This window comes from Rhagoletis pomonella, unplaced genomic scaffold (genome assembly GCF_013731165.1).
Source record: "Rhagoletis pomonella isolate Grant_MI unplaced genomic scaffold, Rhpom_1.0 Rhpom_scaffold_00002, whole genome shotgun sequence".
NCBI classification, from domain to species: Eukaryota; Metazoa; Arthropoda; class Insecta; order Diptera; family Tephritidae; genus Rhagoletis; species Rhagoletis pomonella.
The window spans coordinates 25,269,774-25,275,908 of NW_023458556.1; the positions used below are offsets into that span (position 1 = coordinate 25,269,774).

At 34.2% G+C, this 6,135-nt stretch overlaps 1 protein-coding gene across 1 annotated transcript in view; it reads right to left on the bottom strand.

Moving 5' to 3' along the window:
• The window catches only part of LOC118733333 (pneumococcal serine-rich repeat protein), a 296,036-nt gene that overhangs the window by 41,443 nt on the left and 248,458 nt on the right, over window positions 1-6,135 (bottom strand). Inside the window, exon 3 of the mRNA XM_036462688.1 lies at window positions 4,661-4,756. The gene's annotated coding sequence lies outside the window, so the exon portion shown is untranslated. The remainder of the gene's footprint in view (window positions 1-4,660; window positions 4,757-6,135) is intronic.

The following is a 6,135-nucleotide window of genomic DNA, read 5'->3' on the forward strand; positions in this document are numbered from 1 at the left end:
CATACATATTTCATATGTACACATTTTATTTTATGCAACAGTATGTTACCACGGCTACCGGTTGCATGCTGAAGCTAACCGCATCAACAGAGTGGGGCACAGCTATGTACATTTGTAGATTGGTTTGTTTGTGCGCTATCTATGGTGGCAAGTATAAAAGTCATAGCTACAGTTTTGATACTTTTTGTTTTTACTTTTAAATCAAATCATAAAAAATAAATGTGTGCTTACATGTATGAAATATGTCACACCACTACATATCTAAAAGCTGCTCATAAAGTATCAAGAATGCGCATCCAGAAGTTTTTATTAGTTCAACAAAAATGTAAGTGGCATCTTTCAAAAAAGTGTAGCCTAGTTATTATTTTTATGCTTGACAGTACTTAGGTATGCTTATGTACAAATATATGGACATACATATGTATTATCATTAGAGTGGTCCAAAAAATAGTTCAGTCGGAATTTCAATGCCGCCACCCTTTAGGATTGTTCTATACCAAAAACAAATATACCCCATTTTTTTGTTTTGAAATAAAAAAAATATTTAGGAAGTGCTCAAAGCGCTCAAAGTTTTCCATGTATTTTATATGGGGGAAAATATAACTTTTCGTACAACTGGTATAAAATTCTTGTGGTTCTCTTCAGTAGACTTCCAGTGTTAATATCCAGTTATTTATTTAATAATTGTTTAATACCAAAGATTTTTTATTGGTACCCCATTGCATTTTCTTTTCTTTTTCACATGCTTTTTTGAACCACCCTAACGTACATATATATTATGTAGTTTTGTACGAGTGATTCGAGCATGCTTTTCTTTATGCTTTTTTTCGCAATTACGCCATGCGGTTTGTTTATTTCAGATGTTGTGAGCTTCTCCTTCTTTCCACTTTATCCATTTCCGACTTTTTTTTTGTGTGCATGCAACGCTTTTTCACAGAAAAACTTTATGAAATATTGAACCCCATGTTTGGCAATTTATTAAATAGCCATTTATTCATATGGAAGCCAGTTTAAAAGCGATGAAGAAAAAACAGGTAATGGAGCAAGCTAAAAATAATCAATTTGAAATAATTTTGCGAATGCTTACTTGAGTGCCTGAGCAAGTAATTCTGCTTTTTAATAAATCGACTAAATTTCTGAAAGTGTAACTAACTAATCTTTAAATGGATATGGATATGGACAGCGATGGCAACCGGTATATGTATGTAGATATGAATACGAATATAGTATATCCACATGTAGGTACTCTTATCAGCCGTACCTGGTAGTATGTATGTACTAAGACATTCAATCCCGGAATGTCGCACACTTCTCCATGTGCCGAAATCCCGAGATTGCAGCTCCGGAATGTCAAGCTTTTTACTGATTTATTTACAGAGTGAAAGTGCTGTTGAAAACTAAAAAAAAAAAAAATGAATTCTCATGCATTTGACATGAAAAACAAGAAATACGGAACACCAAAACTTGGATTCAAAGTGAATTTGAGTCATTTTCAGAACCTGTCTGAATAATTCTACCTGTTGAAAAATTTTTTGCAAGAACTGTGTAAAAACGAAAAATCTGGTAGCAATTAAAAACACAAGATACTTTTGCAGTGTGCCAGAATTATTCTTCATTTTACTTTGTTGGCATGGTTTTGTGGAAATTGAGTTTCGGCAAATAGTAGTAAGTGTTTTTTATAATTAATATAGATATTTAAGAATATCACAAAAATATGTTAACATTACATTACGGACGTTTTCACTAAGTTGCATTATACTCCGCGTAAGACAAAATTTGGCGACAATGAATCCGTGTTCGACGATTATTTTTATATGAAGAAAATGAGCAACACCTTCAACAGAAATTAATTCAAAAAATCAACGGAGAGTCAGAGCTACTTTTAACTTGCATTTTATTATACTAAAATTGAATGCGCTACAAAACTACATACCCAAAACATTTCTAAAAAATCGAATTAAAAAACTCGAAATTCTTACGAAAGTTTGTTGATTTATCTTAAATGTTGCACGAAGGTTGAAGCATGGATATATATGGTATTTGTTAAAGATTATACTTTAGTTTTGTAAATAAATAATTGAAATTAAAAACTAACAAGATAAGTGGTCAAATGTTGTCAATATGTGAGTGTCGTAAAGTTATGATAAGCACTACAATAAATGCATAAAAAATGTTACATACATAAGTATGAATGTAGATATTATACATATGTATTTATGTAATAAATTTAACAATGAAAGTACCTTTGCGTACTTGATCGCACTCACATAGTTTGGTATACTCTTTGGATGTTGCACAAGAAATGCAAATGTTTATCAAAGAACTTGCATAAAAAACAGATTATTTGGCGCAGGTGTATGCTTTCCAACATATGTATGTATGTACATCTATGCACAACGTAGATGAACGCAAAAACGCTTTTGTTCAGTTGCAACACGTATCCTAAATGTGATAAAAATAATAATTCTTGGAAAATTTATAACATAGCACACTGGAAATTGAGTATCTGTGCATTTATAGAGCTTTTAAGGGTAAAATATGTTTTACATTAATGTACTTTTTTCTTTGCAATACTAATATGTAGGTATATGTTAGTCCCTAATGGTAGCATTTCTAGTTGAGAAGCCATTGAAAAGTAGTTAATTAAAATATAAAAACATATTCTACTGTTTTCTACATATTTACTTGTTTTTGTTTAAATCAAATAGAAATACAGTTCTCTAACTTTTTGAGATATACTTTGCTTTGGCTTTGCTTTTTAAATAAAGAGATTTCAAAAAAAAGCGAAAAGCCCAATCAAGTTTCATTTAACACTGGAAAAATTCTAGGTTCAAACTCCGGGTCAAGAGCCAAATACATGGGAGTATTACTCCCTTACCTTGGTAAAATAGGAAGGTGTTGAGAAATTTAGGACCTAAACAGAAAGCTGTGCCATTATTGAGACGATGATAATACGATACTGCGTTATGATTTGTAAGGCTTACAAATAGATTGAAACTGGGTGCCTAAGAACTACATAGAACGGTTAGCATAACACTCATTGTCGTAACCTCAACTCGCTGCAAGGCTGAGAAAACAATTGAGCTTAGAACATAAATACATTCAGAAACTCAACGAACTGCATTCTCTCACTATTTGCTTTATGTTCAATTGTTTTAAGTCATTCAAGTCGGTTACCGCTAGCAGCTACAGAGAAGGGGATGGGCTTTCCAGCGGTGGTAAAACCCAGTGGAGAAGGACTTTGCTTCCCTTTGTATTTCCAATTGGCGTCAGTTGGCACAAAAGAGATATGACTGTCGGGACCGGTTGAACTCGAAAAAATTCGCTTAGACAGCAACACGGCCAAAAATTAAGAACAAAAGAAATCAATTTTTACCGACGCTATTTCGCTAGCTTAGAGCGAGAAATTGCTAAGATCCGGTTTTTTTCAAATTTTATATTTATTGTATTTATTTGGAAAAAATGCATTTTTAATAGTTCTTGCTTCTTGCCTCAAAATATAATTATCAGAAAAAGTCGACTTGGTAACTTTTCACTCTAAGCCAGCGATATATTTTTCTGTGTATGGGAATTAAAGCTAAAGAGAAAAATTTAGATGTAACGCATTTTGCTGTCAACCATAAAATAAATGATAATCTTGTTGATTCAAGAATTTTTATATCGTTTTTTCTTTTTCTTTGAAACGTAAATTCTTAAAAAAAAATAGCCAAAGAAAATTATTTTTTGCAGTTCATTTTATTTTTCTGTAAGGAAGTCAGGAAATATTTAGGTTATTGTTTATAATTTTTTTCTATCTACCTTTTTGGATGTAGTTTTCTGGCACCTAATAACATTGAAATAAGTCAAAATATTTAAGAAGTCGCAAAATACAGTTTTCTATGTATTTTCCCGAACTTCACCTCCAATTTGCATTCTGTGTCTTGATGTTGTCACACAAAAAGCGATATCTTTAGTTTTATGCCGTTAAAACGTTTTTAAATTTTTCTCGCACCAGGGATATTTAGAAACACGGTCCTTCCAGCTGATAGTGCTAATCGATCTCTATGGGGGAAACACCAAATTTTATCGTGTGTAAAAGTGCCCGATTATGCATACATATGTATATGTATTTATTTTATTTAAAAGTATAGGCTCGGAGTTGCGATCGCTTTATAAAGCACTTTTTTATTAAAGGCAACTTTAATTTGCAATAAGATTCCAAAATTTGTCACTTATATGCACCTACATAGAATCAGATTTCAGTTACAATATACAGAGTCAGACTACTCCATTTTAAGAAGCCAAGCGCCCAGAAATATTTAAAGATTTTTTAAAGTTTCAAAAGCACATTTTACCAGTTTTATTTAAGAAACATCTTTAGGAAGATAAACGCATTTAAAGCTTAACTGTAGTTAAGATTGTAAGAATTTTGACATGGGCAAAGTTTATTTCTTAATTTTTGCTTTTTCTTTTCGATTGATTGTACTTAATACGAGCAATTACCCTCTTCGAGTTTTAATCTCATTTTTCCAAAAGGCATAAACTGCAGTTAAGACTTGGTGGAAATTAACTATTAGAGTGATGCTTTTGAAGAAAATTAAAACTTTTATATGCAATCGTTTTTATATGTTTATAGGCCCATAGTGTTTAGGCAGTTTAAATTTTTTAACAATTGACTTACCCAGTTTTTATGAAGTAAGGAAATGTGTCTAAAATATCCTCCTCAGATACCCTATTCAAAAAGTCACTTCGTCATCAGAACTTGGCTGGCTGAATCCTATACAAAGATAAAAAAGAAAAAAAAACATATTTGGTAAAAGAAAAATCTTAGTTTCAAGTTTTTGTGTCTAATTTTAGAAATTAACTTTAAATAATTTTGCGATTTTTCAGTCGTTACGACCAAACTAAATGTGTTGTTGATAGTATCGCTTCACTTCGAAATAATATTAAAGGCTAGAAGATAAAACCGTTCATAAGTTTCAATGGCAAAGCTGAATACAGCCAACTAGCGTTACTCTATCACAACTTTCTCATATTTTCTCACTTACAAAGCACTAAAATCAAGTATTTTCCCAATTATTTCAGAAAATTATTATTTATTAAGAATTGCATTTTCAACATTGCCCATAAAACTGCTAATTACTTTCGCAGAAATTAATACCGAATATTCATACATTGTATGTACTTATGTCATAGTACGTGTTGCATCCTTTTCTTACGCACACATTTACCGCAAGTGTAAATCCATGACACATAAGCAATGTCATGCACAAATTTTATCACACACACACAAGCTTCTGCCAAGGGAGGTACAAATTATCGGATACACCGATGATATAGCAATAACAGTAGTGGCCAAAGACCTCTACCAAGTTGAGAACATCTGCAACAGCACGGCGCAGCAAATAAAGAACTGGCTCGCTGCAACGAATCTCCAACTCGCAGGGCAAAAAAACCGAAGCGGTGGTGATCACAAGCCGAAAAAAGATGGAGAGCGCTACGCTCAACATCGATGGACATAGCATCAAAACACAGCAGTCGCTGAAATACCTGGGTGTCAAGATAGACTCGAGATTAAGCTACAAGGTGCACATTGATAAAGCTTGTGAAAAAGCGGCAAGAGTGACCACGGCTCTAACAAGACTAATGGCTAACATCGGCGGACCGAGCCAAAACAGACGAGCGCTTCTAGCAAAAGTGAGCCAGTCCATACTAATGTATGCAGCACCCATCTGGGGACCCGCGTTGCAGCGCAAGACTTACGCGAAGGCGGCAAAGTCGGTGTACCGACTAAATAGCATCAGGGTGACCAGCGCCTTCCGTACTGTGTCACACGAGGCGGTCGGAGTCTTAGCGGGCATCATGCCCCCAGAAATAATGGCCATGGAGCTAAAAAGAGTCTTCGATAAGTCCCGAAACTTAGGCAGGTGCCTGACAATCGAAGAGCGAAAACAAGAGAGGGATGCAAGTCTAAATGAATGGCAAAGACACTGGGATGTGACGACAAAAGGGAGGTGGACGCACAGGCTGATCAATAACATAAAAGCGTGGGTGGAGAGGAAACACGGAGAGACCGACTTCTACGTGACACAGTTGCTGACGGGGCATGGCTGCTTTCGAGAATACCTGTTCAAATATGGGCATGATGACGGGACA